The following is a 24,532-nucleotide window of genomic DNA, read 5'->3' as shown; positions in this document are numbered from 1 at the left end:
TTTTTTTATTTTGTAGCTCTCTAAAAGACAATGAAATAAAAACAAATATCCATAATGTTATGTTTTTATAGCCATTTCTATTTGTGGCTTATCTACCTAATAGACTGTAGCACCATGAGGGGAGGGACCATATCTGATCTGATTTGTGGATCTCTTTTAACACCACAACATTCTTTTTCATATGGTGCTTAACAAATGATTGTTGGTGATGAAGCTGGAAGAAAACAGAATCTTCCCCATCAGTCAACCTAGGTTCAAGGCCCAGACCTCTCACTCAGTGGTAAACTTGGCAAAATACTTAACTTTAACAGGTCTCAATTGACTCATCTGTAAAATAATATTCATACTAATGTTAATAATAGAGGTGAATAACAAAGAGCATGGGGCCTGGAGTCAAAAAAGACCTTAGTTCAAATTGGGCCTCCGAAATGTATTAGCTATGTGACTCTGGGCAACCTTGTTTGCCTCAGTTTCCTCATCTGGAAAATGAGCAGGAAAAGGCAACCCACTCCAGTATCTTTACTAAGAAAACCCCAAATGGGAATCAAAACGAGTCAGAGAACACAGAAATAACTGAAGAAAAATAACAAATAATGTTAATAATTATAGGTAGGTTGTATACAGTGCTTTGAAATTTGTAAAGAGCTTTTCAAACATAATCTCATTTTATCCTCACAAAAAACCCTTGGAGATGGGTGTTACTATTATCCCCATTCGACCGATGAGAGAAACTGAGGCAGCCATACTAAGTGACTTGTCCAGGGTCACATAGCAAGAAAATGTCTGAGGCAGGATTTGAACTCAGGTCTTCCAGACTCTGGTTTCAGCACTCTTGTGTCACCTAGCTCTCTATTCAAGAGTTCATAATACCAATCCAAACAGAATCACAGAATTTCAATTTTGGAACACTTCCTTACTTTATAGTGCTGTTAATTGAATAAATTAAACAAAACTGAGAAAGTGTTTTGTTACAATAGACTTCCATATAAATATGAAATTTTTAAAATAATCATGACTGCTTATAATTTTAGTAATCAGTGCCCAAAATATCAATTTGTCAGTCTTCAGCTTAGTCTCTGGTTTGCTATCACCCCAATTGTAAAATTTGATAAGTTGCCAAAAGACAAAGTAGGATTTTTGTAAGTTTCTCATTCTCCTTGGTATCTCGCAGGAGATAGTGACTCAAGAATAGCATGAATAATAAACACAGTTACTGAATAGATTCAGATTCTAAATCTAATTCTACTGAGTATCTTTGAATGGTATGTTTTTTCAGACACCCATAAATATTCATGCTCTCTGGGCATAAAGAACAAAGACAATCTACAAAGTTTCCTTACAAACCTTCCCTCCCAAGATTATTTCATTATTCTGCAAATATAAGGAATATATGCAACATAGTCATTATTAACTAATATTTAACTTACCCAATACAAGGCAGTATGCAGTAACTAAGATCAAAGTTTTTAAAATAAAGTATGAATGGCACACTTTAAATTTTGTAGTTCATCCAGAATGTAGGCTCTGGAAAAATAACACCTTAGACTCAAATTCACTGGATTTTTGAAGGAGAAATGTGTTTACAATTGGATATTCAAGATGAACAAGATCAAAATCAATTTATTTTCAAAATAAGACACAGTTTCAAAGTCTTTCTATCCTATTAGAAATATTAGCTACTCAACTAGTAATCAATTCCAATGTATGAGATTTATCCCATGTGTGTACATGTGATCATTTAGTATTTAACAAATATTTAATAGCACCTTCCATTGACATACTTTGCTTTGTGCTTGGGTAAGCATAAAGACAAATGAGAAAAGAGTCCTGCACTTCATGAAACTTACAAATTGGGGTTCTGAAGAGAATTACTTCTATGCCAAATAATTGTGCATTATTGAAGGCACCATCAATAATGAGGGCAAAATTATATGGTAGAAAGAGTGCTGGTTCTGGAAGCAGGGAAGTTTCAAATGGGCTGATGCTTATTACATAGGTGATCTTTGGTAAGTTATTTAACTCCATAGGGTTTAGTTAACTCATCTCTAAAATATAGGGTTTGAGCCAAAAGGCCTCTGAAGTCTCTTCCAACTCTAGAGATGAGATTCCATTATTTATATAAAAATGTTTACTACGAAGGCAGTATAAGATCAATAAGACTTGGGACATGAATGTAATTTTATCTATAAATTCAATGAAAGACTGGGTCAAATAACATTACCCCAAAATGGGCATAGAATATCATTTGGTATTTGGTATTATAAACCAGAAAATTGTGGTCTTTAAATAAACTCAGAGTATAGCAGTATCTTACTCTCTGAATATAAACTTTATCATATGAAGACTACCCAAGACAAGCCATGAGATAACTTGTTAATAATTGTACCCTTACAACCACATTAAGATTACTGCTGTTATCTCCAAATACAAACGTAGATCTTGAAAAGAGGGCTTAGGCCATAACTCTTTTATTCAATTTGTCCATGTTTATTCACAGGAACCATGCCCACATGAATTCCCACGGAATACATGTGAGTGGTTAATAGCAAGATAGTTTATCCAGGCTCACACTGTATATCATTATTGTTTCTCAAGTATTTCTACCCACTTAGAACCTGGGGGATATAGGATTTTTAACACAGCGGGAATTTAACACAAATACTATATACTACTTGGATGTCTTTGATCCTGGGATGGCAGAGAGGGACAGAAAAATCATATCAATATCTTATTTGAAACTGTAAAATATTTAAAGGTTTAATAATCAATAATGAAATCCATGTGATTTCTGCTAAAACTGGAGTAATTGCTTCTAAATAAAACAGAAAAAAGCTCTAATTTTATTCATTCTTGGGTAATATGCAGATATTCTTATCAAAGATGGCTAAAGTTCTTTTTATTATAAAGTCATGTATTTGAGATCATTTTAGCTCCCTCTTGGTCTCTCTGTTTCTGTCTCTGTGTCTCTGTCTCTATCTCTGTCTCTGAGTGTGTCTCTCTTTGTGTCTCTTTGTCTGCATCTATCTCTCAGTCTCTGTCACACAATATCTGTCTTTCTGTCTCTGTCTCTATTTGTGTCTCTCTCAATACACAGGAACTGTGCTGTGTTTTTCTTAAATGCCCCAAAATATGCACATCATACCTATCAACCTAACAATAAATAAATATTTATTAATGAGCTACTATGACACAAGGACAGTGATAAGTGATCTTCTTTCATGACAATTCAGATCACCAACTATTCCAAGTCTTGTTCTGTTGCTTGGAGCATGGAGAAATTGAATGAATTGCCAGCTGGTATGGATGACTTTAATCATCTTGACCTGAACCAGACAAGTCATGCTTATTCCAAGGACTTCCCTCTATCAGTGGATTTCATTCTTCTTAACACTTTACAACCCTGAACTCCATTGCATTCCTCTGAAATTACTGGAACCTTAGATGCAAATTTCTTTTTGCCAAGTCCAATGGCCCCTAATGAACTTCCTTGACCTTTCACTGGCATCTGAAACTGTTGACCACTTGAAAATCTCCTTTCTCTTTTATTTCATTGACACTGGTCTAGTACTGTTCATACCTCATTAAATGCTTCCCTGTCTCCTTTTCTGCCTCATCCTTATACCCAAACTACAGATATTCTCCAACTGTGTGTATATATATATATATATATATATATATGTGTGTGTGTGTGTATGTATATGTATATGTGTGTATATGTATATATGTATATATACATATATTTCCCCCCAGGCTATTTTTCTATATTCATTCACTCTTTACCTTTCTCTTTTGCTATCTCATTTTTTACTTCTTAATCTATCCTTTAGCTGTGGATGTCCTCCAAGTTTATGTTCTCAGCTATCTTTCAATATTCCTTCCCCTATTTGTAACTATAATTTTGAAGAGTAACTTCCATGTCTGAATCCAAATCTCTGACCCATTACTTGTGGTCTGGTCTTATATTGCCAACCGTCACTTGGATATCTTCACTCAGGTGTTTTCACCATCATCTCCAAATCTGCATATTTAAAACAGTCAATCTTCCCCCAAACCATTTAAATATACGTGTGTTTGTGTGTGTGTGGATATTTACGTGTGTATGTATGTATGTACATACATATGCACCCACACTACTGGTATCAATAGCCAAAATGACATATTTAATGTATGTGAATGTATATGTGTATGTGTAAATATACATAGATAATTATATATCATATATATACATAGTGTATATATATGTGTGTATATATATACACACTATGTATGGTATATATGCTATAGAACTACATATACTACATACATGCACATAAATATATATATACATATGCATATACACATACACATATATAAACTTTTGTCAGTGGTAGCACTCTTACTTCAAGTTTCAATGTATTTCCTTGAAAACATTGTAGATCCTTTTCTCTCCCTCATCCCATATTGCTATATTACATATTTTCTTTGTTAAAGTAACATTCAGACTCAGTGTTTCTTCTCTCTTTGCATCACTAGCAATCACCCTTATCCAAACCTTACTAATTTGTAAATGGATTTTTGAAGGATCTTTCTATCAGATTTCTCTGACACAAATACTTCTCCCTCCTTCTTCAATACAACCTATCACAACCATGCCACTGCCTCTTTTTAGAAGCCTCACTGGCTCCCTATTGCCTCTATTATGAAGTACAAACTTCTCTACTTGGCATTTATAAGTCAATATCTTCACTATCTGACTCCAGACTGCTTTTATAGACTTCTTCCACATTATTTTACTTTATACACTACATTTCCCAGAGAAACTAGCCTATTTTCTGTTTCCCATATACAAAATCCCATCTCCTCCCTCTGCACCTTCACAAAGTCTTGACCCCATATCTAACATGTTCTCCCTGTCCATCTCCACCTCTTCAGAGTCCCCAACTTCCTTCAGCATTTAAATTAGAAATCATCCTGTACTTAAGGCCTTTTCTGATCTCCCCAATTACCAGCATTCTCACTCTGAAATTCCTTCATATTGACTCTGTACATACAGGGTGTCCCCAAATCATTTTATGGTTTAATAGAGTAAAACTGCTGTAAGACTTCTGTGACATCTGTATTTCGGATGGGTTTATCCACATGTAGGTTATGTTCACTCCAGCAGAATTTAAGCTCCGCGAGGGCAGGAACTCTTCCAATTTTTTCCTTCTTTTTATTCTCAGCACTTATCACAGTGTCTTGCATACATCAGGGTCTTAATAAATCTGAAAAGGCTAATACGTAAATATGTTTTGCATGACTTCACATGCATAATGGCTATAATGCTTTCTCAAGAGGTATGGTGGAGGTGGGAAGAGAGAGAATTTGAAACTGGGAATTGGGAAATATTTAAAAAATAAATAAGAATATATTTTAAAGATACTTGTTGTTCCCAGACTAATCATCTTAAAACATTGTTTTCCATCACAACATTCCTCTGCTCCGGAATCTAAAAAGTGACTTAACACATTGAATCCAAATTCATCTGTCTGGTTTTCAAGGTCCCCCATAAACTGATCACATGCAATTGAACCAAAACTGTCCTACTTCTCTTTTATAGGAGACCTCTGTCCCATCAGGATTTTCTATATTTGTCTCCCATGTGGGCCATGATCACCCACCCTCCTTGCCTTTACTTGCCATAATTCTCATTCCTGGAGTGCCCTTCCCCTCCTCCATTAATCAAATCCTATTATTTCTTTAGTATACAACTTGAGTCTGAATTCCTTTGTGAGGCTTTCTCCAAGTCCTATAGACTAATTCATTTCCCTTCTCTGGACTTTTTAATATATTTTGTTGTTGTTTTACTCTTGGAGCAGGTGTTTCTTATAGTTCCTTCCCCTCCCAGAACTTCTAACTGAATGAAATAAGTCAATGAGACAATAGGTAAGGCAGGAAAAATTTATGCATGGGTATATTTCCCCAAATTTCTGAACTTCCTTTTTCCTTTGCCTTTGAAGAAACTTCCTGTCATGAGACTGGGGCAAGGAAGAAGGAAGAATCTAAATTAAGGGACAAATAGTGAAATGTATGCCTGTTTACCATGCTCAACACTTAAAATAGGGGATAAAAGGAGTGATCAGACTAACATGTTGTTGTTGTTGTTGTTGTTGTTGTTGTTGTTGTTGTTGTTGTTGTTGTTGTTGTTGTTGTTAGGACCACCACTACTATCTAGTCCCTTCCAGAGCCTGGGATTCCAGGTGGGATCAATCATGACTAGAATCTAGAACTAGGATAGGTATGCATAAAGGCTGCCTACTAGGAGTATGGGAATCAGTGCGGTCAGAACCAGTCAACAATTCGAGCAGAGATGAATTCTACAGCCGACTAATATTATATTAAGAACTGCATCAGGTGATGAGGCAAAAGGAAGACAAATTCCTCTCATACATTTTTTGCCCTTAGGTGATACAGGCCTATTACAAGTTAAAAAAAAAAAAAGAACCATATATGTAAGTTCTTTTTTATTCCTTTCACCACTTGGGGAAAGAGAGACTGTCAACTTGAGGTAATTGGTATGAGTGTTCCAAGGAGTGATTTTTTTCTTAATAAAACTTTACTAACATCTTTTGTTTTTGCATCAACTAATTTCCACTCCACCCTTTCCTTTCCCCCTTTGTGACAGCTGTCCCTTATAACATTTTTTTAAAGAAAAGAAAAAGAGGAAGAAAAGGAAAATAATTTTAGCAAAATTTATTGGCATCAAAATCAGTACACTAAAAAAAGTTGGCATTATATGTAATGTTCCACTTCCATATCCCACCCATCCCCCATATCTGCAGAAAATTGGAGGTGGTATCGGCTCATATTTTTCTCTACGTGGAGCAGGAACCATTTTGTAACAACAAAAAAAAAACTTGTTTTGATTTTCTTCTTTTGGTTTTTTGGAGGTTTTTTTTGGTAAAATCTGTGTGGATTGCTCATGTAAGACTGTCATTATAGAGGGACAAGACTGGGAAGGGGCTATCCTCAAAATGGGAATAGGGCTGAGATAAGAGATTTCCCTATTTTAGTGTTTTTATAGCATGTTAAATTCAGGGATCAGCAAACTATTGCCTTTATCTTAAATAACACAATTTTCAGGGAGGCCTATGGACAATAGCTCACAACCCTTGTTCTATATTATGATATAGCTTTATATTGTTATCATTATCTTTATATTGAACCCAGGCAAGTGAAAGTTTCCCTTCTTTGTTAATTAATTATTATAGTGACAGACTATTTTTCTGTGGGCTGGAAAACAAGTATGGTATAGAACTGGGTATGAAATATTGCTACTTATATAGCAGCACTCTAGTGCTACATGGGAAAGCCTATCAAGTGTCAATCCTTCCTGCAACCAGTGTCAGAGAGCTAGAGGTCACACTACATAGCAGAACATTCAACTGTGGATTGATTATTGCAATTATGTAGTTCTCTGGAACTAGACAATAATCTTCTTAAGGAAGGGGGTTGGGGCAGCTAGGTGGCACAGTGGATAGAGCACTGGCCTTGGATTCAGGAGTACCTGAGTTCAAATCCGGCCTCAGATACTTAACACTTACTAGCTGTGTGACCCTGGGCAAGTCACTTAACCCCAATTGCCTCACTTAAAAAAAAAAAAAAGGAAGGGGGTTGCTCAGTCCTCAGCACCTAGTATAATTCTGGCAATATAGTAAGTTCTCAAATACTCCATTATTTGACTTTATGTACTAAAAATGGCTGACATGATATAGAATTGGTTTTCTCAAGTGCTGTCTAATACCTTTCCAAATATAAAATGACAGGAGTTGGTATCAGATTCCAACAAATCGTCACTTCATTTTGGGGAGTGTTTGTGTGTATGTGTCTATAACATAGTATAATTTTACAGTCCGTGTAGATGAGCTGTAGCTTTGGTTTCAAAGATCTGCACACAGGACATTATTTGACATTCCTTTTTTACCTCCAAATATAGAAGGGCTGAGTCAGCCTTCTTGAGATTGGATACCCATCCCAGGGCCATGACACATTCCAGAGTTGATACTTAGTTCATTAAGCTGTTGCCTTCAGCAAATCTCCACCTTCCAATGAAGGAATATTTAAAACATTCTGTACTAGATGAGACTGCCTAATATGTTAACCTTAACCTTCACAAGTTTCCTTTGAGAAGGATAGCACAATAGGAAGCCACAATAACTAAAATTGGGTAGAAGAAAGGAAGATTAGAAACAAGGCCACTACTCCAATGGCTTTTGAAAATCTGCCTCTTCTTGTAAACCTTGATGTTCAATGAGAAGATTCTTTTTTTTTTATCAAGGTCAAATTGAAGTAGATTGAATATTTCCCTTTGAAAATTCTATGATAGAACTAGAGAGGGAACTGTCAGTAGCTACTTTGTATAGCATTAGAGTGATGTTGCATATATTCCTGCTCTTCTACATTTAATTTATATTTAAAATCTTCTATTTAAAATATAATTTTAAAGACTGCATGTTTCATTTGAAATTTTCAAGCAACATGGTGGAGTCTACTGTGAAAAATGTCAGGATGAAACTCTAACAAGTCTGAATGTTTGGGTTTTTGCAAGCATATTAAGGCTAATGAGAATGATTTTGGGATTGTGGAAAGAAACTAAACAGCTTTGCAGTTATATATCTCTGACCTGGGTCCTGGCAGTGGCATTTGTTAGACTTTAGAAAGGTCACATCCTCCCTGAGGTTCAGTTAACACATCTATAAAACGGTGACAATAATTCTTACTGTAACTCACCCCCACACACACACACCCCCTCAGGTTCCAAGAATAGCCATTAAGAAATTACAAAGTGGGGGCAGCTAGGTGGCGCAGTGGATAAAGCACAGGCCCTGGATTCAGGAGGACCTGAGTTCAAATCTGACCTCAGACATTTAACACAAACTAGCTGTGTGACCCTGGGCAAGTCACTTAACCCTCATTGCCCCACCAAAAAAAAAAAAAGAAAAGAAAAGAAAAGAAAAGAAAGAAAGAAAGAAATTGCAAAGTGATTTTTGAAAATGAATTATAATAGTAATAATAGTACTATTCATTGATCAACTTAAGTTCTAGAATATTCACACTTTTACTTCTTAAAGAGTCTCCCACCTAGATTACCTGTCTTCCTCACTAAGATCAGATGCCTTGTTTCACCACTCACAAAACTTGAACAGCTCCCCATTGCCAAATAATTAAAGAACAAACTCTTTTGTTTTGGAAAGACTAAAAGAGAGGGAGAAGGAAAAGAGGGGAAGGAAAAGGAGGGTGGTGAAAAAAGCAGGAAGGAAAAAAGAGGGGAAAGGGACTGAGGAAAAGAGGGGAGGGGAGATAGGAAAAGTGAGAAAAAATGAAAAAAGGAGAGACAAAGGAAGATGGAGAAAGAAATAGAGAGAGGAAATGGAATAAAAGGAAAGATAAATAGTTGTAAAGGGGTAGGGAAAGAAGGAAGAAAGAAAAGGGAGATATAATTTGAGCCCACGGCTCTTAATTCTTCAAACTTTCACCTTATTCAAAGAAGTAGCCTTAGTGTAGTAAACTAGGTCTAGAACCAGGAAGATCTGTGTTCTAGTGTTAGGTTTGCCAAAATGACTTGGACCTTACTTTTTGGGCCTCAGATTCCTTATCTATTTCTCCTTGTTTATAATATTCTTCTTATCATATTTTGATAGATTCAGCAGAAATTTAATTTCTTTGAAAGTCTGTATGCACTAAATGCCAATGAAAGAAATATGAAAATCTCTCTTTGAAGTAGGGTCCAAACTAAAATCAAGAGCTATCTTCATTGTTCAAATATGACCCTAAATAAACTCCTACAAGGCTTAGCTTTAAAGATATCTGCAAAAGTGAAGGCAATGACTAAAAAAGAAATAATTTCAGTCTCAGAAAATGTCATTTTTCACTATTCAGGTGCAGTCCTTGATATATAAAGGTGCTATTTTTCGCCCTCTGTCTATAACCCTGAAACTGATTGAGGATTCAATACTCTACTTATGGATAGAACCAGGGACTTTGATCAACCCACTTTTGATAAATGAGCAACAATTTGACCTAGCTGCCTATTCACAGGTATTTGTGTGTGTGTGTGTGTGTGTATATATATATATATATATATATATATATATATATATATATATATATATATATATATATATATACGTGCCAAAGCAAATACATAATGTGTAAGCATACAGCAAAGCACATACCTAAATATACATATGAATGTATGTTTATGTTTATGTTGGTAAGTATGTGTCAGGGACAATAAGGGAATAGGGATTTCTATGGCAGCTACTTTGTGATGGGCACTGTGCTAAATGCTTTTTACATATATAGAATGTCAGAGTTGTAAGAGACTGTGAAGATCTACTTACCTCCCCTCTTTTTGGAGGAAAATGGAGGGGCAGAAAAAAGTATAATGGAAAGATCATGGATTCTAGAGTCCAGCTTTGGGGGAACATGGGCAAGGTCTTTGAGCTTCAGTTTTCTCATCTTTTCTTTTTTTTTTTTTTTGAGGCAACTGGGGTTAAGTGACTTGCCCAAGGTCACACAGCTAGTAAGTGTGTAAAGCGTCTGAGGCCAGATTTGAACTCAGGTCCTCCTGAATCCAGGGCCAGTGCTCTATCCACTGTACCACCTAGCTGCCCCAGTTTTCTTATCTTTAGAATAGGAATTAAAATGTCTGTATTACCTACCTTATAGGGCTGTTATGAGGTGCAAAGGTGATTTTATAAATACAAGATATTTCTAAAATCTTAGTTCAATTTAAGCAACTTTGACTTATGTGTGTGTGTGTGTATGTATACACAAATATATGCAGTATTTAAATAGATAATCAAATTATATATCTATTATGAAATTAGCATCTCTCTATAAATATAAATCTCATATGTCTACTATATAACATCTAATATATCTGAATATATAACATGTAAATATGTGTAAATATTTTTATGCATGGGTATGTTTGTATGTATGTTATAACTATCTAAATATCAGTTGTCATTATTAGAAATAATAATTTTAATTAAAATATCAAAAATCATGATGATGATAACTAGCATTTATACTATGTTCCAAGCACTATGATAAATACTTTTTAGAAGAATTAACTTACTGGTCCACAAAATAATTATGGGGGATAGGTGCTATTATAATTATTCCCATTTTATGGATGGGGAAACTGATGCAAACAGAGGTTAAATGACTTGCCCAAAGTCATACAATTAGTGTCTGAGACCAGATTTTAACTTTTAACTATAGCCCAGTTTTCTGCGCAGTAAGCCACTTATTTTTTGTCCCTTGTTCTAAAAGAGGACCATGACATCAGGGTGATGTCATCACTTGCACTGAATGGATTTAAGTGAGGTGAGGCTATGCAAGGTCACCAACCTCACTCTCTCCTCTAGAGCCATCTGGATCCAGTGACAAGATATAGATCAGGATAACTGGAGATGGCCCTGGTTAAGGCAATTGGGATTAAGTGACTTGCCCAGGATCACACAGCTAGTAAGTGTCAAGTGTCTGAGGCTGGATTTTAACTCAGGTCCTCCTGAATCCAGGGTTGTTACTCTATCCACTGTGCCACTTAGCTGCCCCAATGGGCCTGGATGTTTAAGGCAATTGATGTTAAGTGACTAGTCCAGGAACACACAGCTAGTAAATGTCTGAGGTAAGAATTGAACTCGGGTCTTCCCAACTTCAGTGCCAATGCTCTATCCATTGTGCCACCTAGCTGCCCCAGTGAGCCACCTAACAGAATTTCTATGTGAGTATCCTCCATCAAGAAGCAAGAGCCCTGATTCTATTCCAAGCTTTGCTACAAATAGTTTTGTAACATTGGGCAATCATCTTCCCTCTTTGGGCTTCAGTTTCCTCATTCAAAAAATAAGAGGGTTGGCCTGTTCCCCTTCTCTATTTCTCCTTTTCTCCGATGACTCCCTTACTATTTTCTCTCCCTGGTTTCTATCTCTATCATTCTAACTGGTCATTTTTTATCTACCTAGTTATAAATCTCTCATCATCTTTAGGCATGCCTAACTGGCCACCTCAAACTCAGTCGCATGAAAGCAGGAGGCTTTTTGGCTTCTAGCCCCTAACTCTCCCTGACATCCATCTTCCTCATTCCATTTCCCCCAATAGCCTGAGGTACTGGAAGAAGCAAGTCTAACATCCCTTCTTTCTCTCAAATAAATTCCTACTACTACACATCAGCTGTCAGATTTTTCAGCTTCCTTACCTCTTTTATGAAGATTGCCATTTACTCTGTTCTCATGCCTTATCTTGGTCGTAGTTCCTTTTTCACTTTGCTGATTACAATCATCATCACTGAGATAATGCTTCATAATGTCCATTTATTTCTCCCACCCCAAACATTCTGTTTTCTTTTTCTTTCTTCTTTTTTCTTCTTTTCTTTCCTTCCTTCCTTCCTTTTTTTTTTTTCAGGGCAATGAGGGTTAAGTGACTTGCCCGGGGTCACACAGCTAGTGTCAAGTGTCTGAGGTCGGATTTGAACTCATCTTCCTGAATCCAGGGCCGATGCTTTATCCACTGAACCACCTAGCTGCCCTATCCCAAAACATTCTGTTTTCCAGAACTTTGCTCTCCATCTGAATGTCTGCCCCTTACACTTTTATTTACAAATATTTTCCCTAAGGTAGCCTTCACCTGCAAGCTTCTCTTTGCTATTTGATATGTAAAAGATCTCTTGCCTGAAAAGTTACCCTACTTTTTGTTTACTGTATGATTTGTTTATTTTGTGACTGAGACAGGGAGTTATGTGAAACTACAGATTCACAAAGAGAGTAGATGAAATAAGTCAATTAGTCCATCCCATCAATTTTGAAAACATCTTTCTAATCTGTTTCACTCCTTCTTCATAAGAATAGTAATGATCAAAATAATAAAATTTTTATAGTGCCTACCATGTATCAGGCCCTGTGCTAAATGCTTTACATATATTATACATATAACTTTATATATATATATGTATATATGCATAGACATCTATATATACAATATGACCTTAAAGAGCCATATAAATGATACCTATTTTTGTGGGTGTCCATATATTGTATCCCTTCAGTAGAACATAACCTCCTGGAAGGCAAGGTCTTTCCCCCAGCCCTGGCCTTTGTACCCTGATGCCTTGAACATAGTAGGAGCTTATCAGTATTTTTAATTGAATTACATGCATTTTCTCCTTTAATCCTCAAAGAGACCCTTTGAAGTAAATATTACACACATCATTGTGTCCATTTGGCAGATAACAAATTTGAGCATGAGAGACATTAAGTGATTGTCTCAGATTCATATAACTAAACTGTCACAATTATGTTTTGTACCCAGATACTTCCTGGCTCTGAGAAAATGTGATAATGATCTGGGTATCCCATAATCACCTTTGAGTAAATTTTTTTAATGGTAGCTGTTGTTTTCCTCATATAGCTTGGAAATATATCCCCAGAGTAACCTCTTTAAAGGGAAATGGTTCATTTTATTCATTGTTTAGTTTCTCATTCAACAATCATTTACTACATTGTAGAAGGTAGGGTGGTAGGCATGGAAACACACACACACACACCAAAAAAACAAGTAATACATGGCTTCTAACTTCAATGTGCCTAAAATCTAGTGGGAAAAAATTGAACATTTACTGAAATAATTGTGAAGTGTATGTAAAGCTTAAAATTACATCAAGACTTTTGAGAGCCCCTCAAGTGAGTATAAGACAAATAAATAAGAAGAATACAGATTACTTTAAGACTAGAGGAGGTTAAGATCATTTACCAGGGTTAGGATGCAAGAAAATGTTATAGAGCAGGTAGGGGAAGGGAAGGTAATAATCATTTATATAGCACCTACTATGTTCCAGGAACTGTGCTAAGCACTTTTTTTTTTACCAATATTATTTCATTTGATTATCACAACAACATTGTAAGGTAGGTGATATTATTATTTTGATTTTAGAGATGAGGGAACTCAGGTAAACAGAGGTTAAGTTACTTGCCTAGGGTCACTCAGCTAGTAAGCTTTTGAGATCATATTTGGACTCAGGACTTGTAGACTCCAGGCTGAGTCCTCTATCCTCTGTACCACCAGCTGCCTTCAGCAGGAGTTTTTTACCTGGACCTTCAAGGATGGGGAGAATGTCAGCAGGAGAATATGGAACTAGCAAGCACAGACTAAGCAAAGACTAAGAGATAGGCTGATGAGACATGTTGGGATAGAGAAAACAGCATAGTTAGCATGGATACAGATTATGTAATTGATGAGGAGTAATTTGAAATCAAGCTAGAAAGGCAATATTGTGAAGAGCTTTGAATATAACACTAGCATAAATTATGGGGAGCCATAATTAAATCATGTTAATTATAATAGGGAGCCATTGAAAGATTTTAAAGATTGGAGTGATATGATCAGATCTGTATGTTGGAAAAATTCATCTGTCCTTGCAGTCATATTCCTTCCCTACTGAAGCTATGACCTGGGTAGAAAAGGGGGGAGTGTGGTGGGGAGACACAAGTTTATCATATCCAGGTCACAGTAAAATTGACCGGGTCTGTGGAAAAGGAACTGTGATTTTAAAAATATATTCATAAATAATAAATTTATAAATACATATTTTATATTTATTAAGTGGGAATACAAGTTGGGACACTCCAAAATAGGATCTTTTGCAAGGATTCAGTCCATATTACACAAGACAGGAAATGGGTGTGTTATACTGAGTGGTTCAGACGAAGATTACTTACTAATTCCCAGACTACTGGAGATTTAATACAATTGGAAGAAAGTTTGCAGGATGGAATTAACAGCAGAGAAGGTTGTTATTGAAAGGCATCTGCTTTCCAAGCCCTCATCACTCATTCATTACTCAACCCTGGCATAGTGATTTCATTTTGGTCCTTTTTGAGAATGAAGGACAACAAGCACACATTCAGGGCTGAAGGCCCCAGCTACAATTGAAGCCAGGTGGCAAGAAGGACCGATAAGAGAGGAGAAGACTGGAAGTAAGACCATAGCTCAGCGGTTTACTGTTTAACCCTAATATAGACCTAAAAACTAGGGTGGTGGAAGCAGGAATTTCAGGAAGACAGATTTGAGAGATATTATAGAAAGATGATTAACAAGATTAGGGGGTTAATTAAATATGTGGCATGCGGAAGTAGGAGCAGTCAGAAAGGACTCTAGGATTTGGGATGTTGTTGACAGGAGAAATGGTGGTCAAGATAGGGATGTCCAAAACTTATTTATGTCTAACAATAAAGATGACAAATTCTCTTTTGATCAGTTCTGGTAACAGAGGTAAAGAATCCATCCCTCTAGAGGTCACCATATCATGGCTTTTGTGAATTTTTATATTCTTTGCATTATTGTTAGTTACACACATGTATCAAAAGATCCTAAGTGTCAGGATCCTTTCCTTTCTTATTTCTTATCCCTTCAGGATTTAGTATATCATATATAAGATGGTCCTTACTGCAATTAGACCAATGCTATATGTGATAATTGCCCTTATTAGGATATTAGCTCTTTGAGAATAGGAACTTTTCTTTTTGTCCACAAAGCCATAGTCCCTGGCACATAGTTTTAACTTCATACATGATTTTTCATTCATTAATTAATTAGTTCAAAACTAGACAGTAAATCTTTTTAGGACAGGGACTTTATCTTTAACCATTTTTCAAACCTTAATATTTAAAATATCCTAAAAATTCAACAAACATTTGATAATTGATTAGAGATACTTATTAATGCTGTCACAAAAGAACATTTTTGTCACTAAATTGAGAGTTTCTAACTAGCAATTAAAAATGAGTTTTCCTCATTTAAATCAAACCCACCCTAAGAATATCTATATTCTTTTAGCAGCAACTTTGTGATAGACACACAGATTTTAGTTTAACCTCAACTATGTTATTCAACCTTTCTTTCCCCCCTCGAAAATTACAGTAATAGCAAAAATTGTAAGAGTGTGAGACTATGGAAAATGTGGATCTGCATAGATAATTATCTTCTCTTCCCAGAATGGTTGATTCTGGAGCCTTAAACATATAAGTCTATTATCTAAAATGCCCAGTATCTTAGAATTTTGCTAGGGATATACTTAGCATTCCCTATATTATTCAAAAAGTTTAAACATATTCTTAAACAAAAGAGCACAAATCATCTTAAAACCCCAAATTAAAGAACTATGTGACACATGCAAACTCAATTTTCATGAACTCTATAGGTGCTTCTAAAATGTGACTTTGAAATCTTGATTTGGGGGAATTATTAAAAGCTATCACCTGATAAGTAAAAACCCTAACCATGAATTTAACATGAATTTAAAAGTGCATAATTTAACATATACATAGATGTCTTTTAATAGGGAATATCAACTGAGCATCATGGTGGTCCACATCTGTTATCCTTGGAAGAATGAAGTTGACATAACCATTGAGTTGGTGGATTCTGAGTTGCATTGGGCTAAGAAAATCAGGTGTCTATGCTAAATTTGTCATAAATATAACAAGCCCCTTGGAGTGGGCAGCCACTAGGAGGAGTGAACTGGCCCAGGTAGAAATGAATATGATTAAAGTTCATGACAATCAGAGTGGGATTGGCCTTGAGTGACCCATGTCTGTGCTTCCTTCCAAGGTTAGATAGATTCAATCTTTAAAAACAAACAACAAAACCAGTGAATATCTACTCTGTAGAAGACTATATTACACATTCATACAAAAGCAATTTTTCAGGGACAGCTGGGTGGCACAGTAGAAAAGCACTGGCCCTGGATTCAGGAGGACCTGACTTCAAATCAAGCTTCAAACACTTTACACTTACTAGCTATGTGACCCTAGGCAAGTTGCTTAACCCTCATTGCCTTGCCAAAAAAAAATAATTATTCAGATGTGTACCTAAGAACCGTGTAAGAATTTATCTATTATACTTCTCAATTCTTGAATTGAGAAAACTCCCAAACAACTATTTATGGAGAGATGTACAATTTTCTTCTTTTTATAGAAGCAGCTTTTTATTTATTTATTTTTTTGGTGAGGCAATTGGGGTTAAGTGACTTATCCAGGGTCACACAGCTAGTAAGTGTTAAGTGTCTGAGGCCGGATTTGAACTCAGGTCCTCCTGACTCCAGGGCCAGTGCTCTATCCACTGCACCACCTGGCTGCCCCAAGAAGCAGCTTTTCTTTCTAGAACATCCACTCATTGATTTATTTATGTAAAATTATAAATTATTTTTAGACCAATGTTCCCTGCTGCATATTCCATCTTTTTTGGGGGGGGGGGGTAATGAGGCAATTGGGGTTAAGTGACTTGCCTAGGGTCACACAGCTAGTTAGTGTCTGAGGCCAGATTCTAACTCAGGTCCTCCTGACTCCAGGGCTGGTGCTCTATTCACTGTGTCACCTAGCTGCCCCACCATATTCCATCTTAAAAGTAGTAGTAAAGGTAGAAAGAAAGACCATTTTATCAGAGAAAGCTTAGATCCGGATGTTCTTGCCTCCTTTACTTTCAAAGACACCACACTCTCATCTGGTTCTCCTCCCTAACAGCTTACAACTTCCCACTAAGGGAATCCTATCACTTAATATATGCATAGGTTATATACAAACAGGCCACTGTATTCCATTTATCTTATTTTTCCTGCCATATCAAAAATGAAGAAATGCGCCTTCTTCTGGAGAATGTGGAAGAACACACACAAAGCAAGCTATATTAGAAGGGAAAAGTAAAACAAATGTAATTAGCAAATTGGCACAGTGCCTGGTACATAGTAGAAAGTATATAAATGTTGGATGGAATCGCAATTATCCTAAATAAAATCAACTCTTAAATTATATGTTATCATTCTAAACTAGCAAAGTGACTGAAATTGCTCTTTCCAAGGAGTTATTCATGATCTAATTTCCAAATCAATCGGCTTTTTCTTGGCGCTCATCCTTACCTCTACCATAGCTGACACTGCTGACTACTATTTGCTAGACACTCTTCTCTCTGAGTTTTTGGGATGCTACTTTCTTGCTTCTCCTACCTACCTGACCATTCCTTCTCCATCTCATTTGCTTGATTATTAGCAATATTATGCTCTCCATTTATGCACCCCCCAATACGCTATCCTGGGGTCCTCTTCTTTCCTCTCTCCATACTTCTCTTCTTGAGGGTCTCATTAGCTCCCATGGGTTAAAGAAAGTATTACCTTCATGGTTTACCATTTCCTTCTCCAGCTCATTTTATTGATGAAGAAATTGAGGCAAACAGGGTTAAATGACATGCTCAGGGTCACACAGCTAGTAAGTGCCTGGGTCCAGATTTAAACTCAAGAAGATGAATCTTCCTGACTCCAGGCCCAAGCACTTTATCCACTTTACCACCTAGCTACCCTCATACACAACAGGCCATCTCTTCTCTCCATGTATTTGCATGGACTGTGTTCCATGCTTGAAATATGTTCCCCCTTGAACCCCACCTCCAAGAAAACCTACCAACCACCAAAGCTCAGCTCAGATGTTTCTTCTGATATGAAGCTCTTTCTTCTCCTTCCAAATGTTGGGGTGACCCTCCTTCCCAACCCCAGGTCCCATCAAATCACTCTGAATTTCTTTTCTCTTCTCTTCTCTTCTCTTCTCTTCTCTTCTCTTCTCTTCTCTTCTCTTCTCTTCTCTTCTCTTCTCTTCTCTTCTCTTCTCTTCTCTTCTTTCTTTCTTTCTTTCTTTCTTTCTTTCTTTCTTTCTTTCTTTTTTTGCAGGGCAATGAGGGTTAAGTGATTTGCCTAGGGTCACACAGCTAGTAAGTGTCAAGTGTCTGAGGCCGGATTTGAACTCAGGTCCTCCTGACTCCAGGGCCGGTGCTTTATCCACTGTGCCACCTAGCTGCACCCTGAATTTATTTTCTTTATATTTTTTTTATATTTTACATATTATACCTCCCCTTGTCTTACCCCCCAATGATAAGTCCTAGAAAAAAAAAAAACATAGGTTTATAAATTTAAAACTGAAAGGGATCTTAGAGGCCATTAATTCCATACCCTTATTTTACAGATTAGGAAAATGAGGCACAGAGATATTTGGTGACTTGCCTGAGGTCACAGAGACAGTGTCCAAGGTAGGACTATGAAAAAAATTAATGCCCTTTAGCAAAATAAAAATCATCATTCATTAAAGCCTATACTATGCACCAGGCACAGGATTTGAATTCAAAATCAGATCTCTTAAGATCAAGTCCAGTGTTTTCTGCATTATACCACACTACCCCTTAAATCAATTAAATTTTCACAACAATCTGTGAGGGACAGTATTGCATCATGGATAAAGAGTTGGTGTCCTGAGTTAAGAACACCTGGGTTCAAGTCCTGCATCTCCTACAAACTGGTTGTGTGACCATAGGTAAGTCACTTTACTCCTCAATCCCCTAAGCAATAATACTGTAGGTTGCAAAGCATGAGTTGATCTGAAAGAGTAGAGGGAATTCCTTCATTATCAGTTCTCCTCCAAAAGGAAAACAGAAACAAAAACAAAACAAAACAAACAACCCGAGTTGTACAGGTTTGTAAGTATTTGGAACAATGTACTTAAATTTCTTTTGGCATTCCCACAGCATCGAGCCCCTATCATGTAACTAATAGGTGCGTGTTGAATTGAACTGAGTTAAATGGGAAGGATGGCTTCCCCTCCACTCCTCTCCCCCAACAGCTAAAAATTGTATTATGAAACTCCCCCAGAGGGAATCTTGGCTTCCGTGTTTTCTCCAAATGGAAGATTAACTGACTGTGCTCTTATTACAATTATTGAGTCACTAAGCAAGAGTTTGCCAAAGGGGCCCGGAAGCTGGGGTTCAAAGGTAACCAGACCATGATTCAGTGTGAGCTCAGCATGGGCTAACTCAAAAAGCAGTAGAAAAGAAGCGAGTTCTGGGAAATGGTGGGTCAGATTTAGGATCAAACCTGCCATCTGGAATATCACATTCCTTTCATCTAACTCCCTCTCTGAACGCTAAACAAAAAAACCCCAAACCACCTTCTTTACATTTTTTTCAGTCTGAAGTTGTGTTTTTTTTTTTTTTTTTGCACCAAAAGGCAAGCTTTGAAATTAACCCATGAGCCCAGAGAGCAAAAGTGCACCGGTAATGTTGGATGCCGGGCTTAAGAATGTTCAGTGTCTACTTGATCATAAGAAGGTGGGGAAGGGAAAGGAGGAGAAGAGGAAGCAAAACTTAAGTTATCTGGAACACACAAAAAAAACAACTTTATTTTTCTTTGCAAAAAAATGTTAAATAAGAAAGCAGATTGCATATAGGTTGGAGTATCTTGGGATGCTTCCAGGGGATAATGCCATGTTTTTTAAAACAGCATTTCTGTTAAAATGATAAATGATACTATTTCTTAGATTAAGCTTATGGAAGGACTATTAAAGGATGCAACTTGATCATTTTCTGTAGGGCAGTATGGAAGCAATTTCCCAGGATGGCAATATTACCATTTCCTATATTTATTTTCTTGTTTCCCTTTTATAGCAGCATTCTGTTAAAAAAAAAAGAGTTTTTAAAAATCACTGGATTTTGGATTCTAGGATATATGTTGCACATCTTGAATAGGGAAAGAAAGAGAAGGGAAACCCTAAACCTCAATTTTCATAGTGCCGGCTTTCCACAGATGCTTAACCCATCCTGTAGTAGCCAATCTGAACTATGCATTTGACAAGGCTCCATGGAAAGAAAATCCTGAGAACTTTTTATAATGATATTGATTTCAAATAAGGCTACAATGATGGAAATAATAAAAAAAATCAGGTGAACTAAAGTAAACTTAAAGGTTGTTGTTTGTCCTTTGTTCTCAAAGAGGACCGTGACATCAGGATGATGTCATGACTTGCAGTGAACTGGATTTAAGAGAGGGAGGGCTGTGCAAGGACCTCAACCTCACTCTCTCCTCCAGCGCCATCTGGGTCCAGTGGCAAGATAGACATTAGAATGACTGAAGATGGGCCTGGATGAGTTTTTTGTTTGTTTTGGTTTGGTTTTGGTGAGGTGATCGGGGTTAAATGACTTGCCCAGGGTCACACAGCTAGTAAGTGTCAAGTGTCTGAGGCTGGATTTTTAACTCAGGTCCTCCTGAATCCAGGACTGGGTACTCTATCCACTGTGCCACCTAGCTTCCCCAGTGGGCCTGAATGTTTGAGGCAATTGGTGTTAGGTGACTAGCCCAGGGATACACAGCTAGTTAATGTCTGAGGTGAGAGTTGAACTCAGGTCTTCCTAACTTCAGGGCCAGTGCCACCTTGCTGCCTAAATTTAAATGAGTCATACATAATGAATCTCTCTCTCCCTGTCTCTCTATGTCTCTGTCTCTGTCTCTGCCTCTCTATATATGTAGATATAAGTATATATCTATATACATATATACGCATATATAATTATTGTTCAGTTGTGTCTGACTCTTCATGAACCTATGGACTATAGCAGCATAATCATTGTTGGCATTTAGATATAATTTTAAGATTTGCTAACCAGTCTCAGACTGCTAGGTGATGCTGTGGATAAAGTACCAGCCCTGGTTTCAAGAGGACCTGAGTTAAAATCTGACTTCAGACACTTGACACTTACTAGCTGTGTGACCCTGGGCAATGGGCAAGTCACTTAAACCTCATTGTCCGCCCCCCCCCCCCACACACACAAATTTGATAAGCTGTTTCTAGCAACGTTATCACATCTGGCCCACCTGTCAACCTTATAATTTAGTTATAACACTTATTATCTACATTTTACAATTGAAGAAGCTCATAACCAGAAAAGTGAATTGCCTTGCCCAGGGTTATACAGTAGTAAATGTCTGAAGCAGAATCTGAACTCAGATCTTTCTTGATTAAGACTAACACTCATTTCACTATACCACATTGGAAACTGCCTGTGGCTACAAAAAATTCTTCTACTCTTGAAACTATTCCCCTTTCCCACGCCAATGTGGTTCACCTGTAGTGGATGGAAGAACTCAGCACTTTAGGTAATTAATGTACTCTCTAAAAACTATCATTTCATAATATTGAGAACAATGCTTTACTCTTCTAAAAGGAATACATGTTCAGGTAAATCAGGCAATGTTTCTTCAGTTCAATGGACTGAAGTATTTTAAGTACAACATAAAAGAAGTATTTTTGAAATCAACAGTTTAGGCACAAGCAAAAAATATTTTGACCCTCCAATAACATTCATGAGAAGTATCCTGGAGAGACATCCTATCCACCTCCAGAGAGAGACTTGATGAACTCTTAGAGCATATTGAAGCATATTCTTTTGTCACTTTCTTTATTTTTTTTCACAACATGACTAATGTGGAAGTATGTTTTTCCTACTTCATATGTATAATGGATATCATATTTCTTGCCTTCTCAATGGGTAGAGGAGGGGCTGGATGGAAGGAGAGAATTCAGAACTGAAAATACTTTTTTTTTTTAAAGGTAGAGGGTTGGAACCAACAAGACTTACTCTATCATATCATGACTAGATGACCCTAGGCAAGTCACTTAACCTCTCCTTGTTGCTGGCAATTCCATTAAAATTAATAGTTGAAAAGGAGATTCTGGCCTTCATTAATCAAGAGGATCCCCATGCAGGGAGTGCTCTAAGGCAATGAAAACACAGGACCAGGTCCTATCCTTAATAACGAATTCCTAAATGAAATTTAATAAGGATCATGAAATTATACTATAATGTGGATTTTGTGGTCTGGCTTTTGTACAATAAAGAAATACATGTAGGGTGGGAAGGCAAGGAGAATATTGAATTTTTGCTTTGGAAAATCCTGGCATAGTAAACGAAAAGTCAGGAAGTACTGAGTTCAAGCCCTAAATCTGAAACATAGTAATTGGGTGACTTTAAGCAAGGTCTTAACCACTCAGGTCCACAGGCAATTCTCCAGGATTATAAATTCTATCTTATTGGGCTTTCCAAATACCAATAAAATCACAGATTCTGGACCCAATAAAAAAGGCAAAACAAAATGGCAAATCTTCGTATCTTCCAAGTGATGATGCTTTCCGTAAGTAGGAACAGATACATTACCAGGATAAAGTATTATAAAGTTTTTAAGGTTGAATAAACTTCATGGAGATAAGCATGGAGGGTGCCACCAAGTGGCCAACTCAGAAACACCAGTTAAACAGTTGTATGTAATGAGGAGAGTTTGATTTCTCTAGAGCATCTCGTTGTGGTCAGCAGTGTCCATCACTGAATTAGAGTAGGGAATTAGGAGGGAATTTCTGAAGAGGTCTTTTGTCACTTTCCATATTTTTGACATTGAAAGGTCATTAGAGCTTATCTAGACTGCAGTCATTAACTTGAAATTTAGGGGTTTCTGGATACATTTTGGCATCTGTGAACTTAGATGGGGTAAAATATGATATTTTCATGTTCACTTAACTCTAACTGAAATTTAACATTTCAGTCACACTTCAAAGCCTTATTCTGAGAAGACTTGACCATAGGTTTTACCATTCTGCCAAAGGTGTCCATGACACAAACAAAGGTTAAAGGCCTCCTGGTTTTACAGATAAGCAAACTAAGGCCCAGAAAAATTAAAATGCTTGGCCATAATCCTATACCAATAGAGTCATCAAAGCAGCCCATGAGAATTCCTATATATCTAGGACCTAAGGCAAGCAAAGGGCAGTGGAGAAAGTAGCACTGGATTTGAAGTCAGAAATTTTCAATTCTGGTCCCTCCTCCATCATTAAAAAGTTGCTAGACATATGGCGTAAACTTTCTACGTCAGTTTCCTTTTCTGAGAAATGAGGGGTTTGGGGATGGTGTGATAATATTAAAAGTTCACAATTATATCCCACTTTTTCCTTTAAAAAAGGCCTTTCCCTTAAAAAGGGGGGTTTCATTTTGGGTGTGACACTATTTCCAGTATTCCATCTTGTATGAGACTCACCTGCATCTCTAGAAGAGTGCATGTGACTCAGCTTCTCTGCATGTCTTCTTTGGAAAATTCTTTGGATCAAAGTTTTGAGATAGTTGTATATTATTTTTCTCATTTTGCATAAAAGGGACTTTATAAGTTTTGGTAACTTGCCCAGTAGTGGCAAATGATAATAATAACAACATATTAATATATTGCTTTAAGGTATTAAGTAGCAAAAAAGTATGTTCCCAATATAAATTTGGTTCAATTGGTTAATTGGTATAAGTTCTATTTCATCGGGTGGCATGGAAATCCGACTTCTAATGATCTTTTAGAAGATGTTTCTCCAAATTAGAGAAAGATTTCTATTAAGTTTACCTGCAGCTGAGGCCTCCTCCTCTGGGCTCTCAGTGGGTTCTCTCTACCCATCACAAAAGCAGTTGTTAATGAGTAGCAGCACTTAAGGTAGACGAGGAAATTGGTCCTCTAATGAATGATTCAAATCCATTAGTACTGTCTAAGCAGGAGGTGGGAGAAACCTCCCAGTTTTATAAAAATTTCTGCATAAAATCTAGTTCCACCGACATGTCAGGTCAGCTTCAACCTAAGGTAGTTTGTCAGTTCAATAAAGTGAGCCTGCCAAAGCGA

The 24,532-nt window shown here is 36.8% G+C and overlaps 1 protein-coding gene across 1 annotated transcript in view; it reads right to left on the bottom strand.

The window, feature by feature from the left end:
- The window catches only part of NAV3 (neuron navigator 3), a 1,098,011-nt gene that overhangs the window by 547,169 nt on the left and 526,310 nt on the right, over positions 1 to 24,532 (bottom strand).

This window comes from Dromiciops gliroides, chromosome 5 (genome assembly GCF_019393635.1).
Source record: "Dromiciops gliroides isolate mDroGli1 chromosome 5, mDroGli1.pri, whole genome shotgun sequence".
Taxonomy (NCBI): domain Eukaryota; kingdom Metazoa; phylum Chordata; class Mammalia; order Microbiotheria; family Microbiotheriidae; genus Dromiciops; species Dromiciops gliroides.
This window is presented reverse-complemented; position numbering and strand designations above follow the sequence as displayed.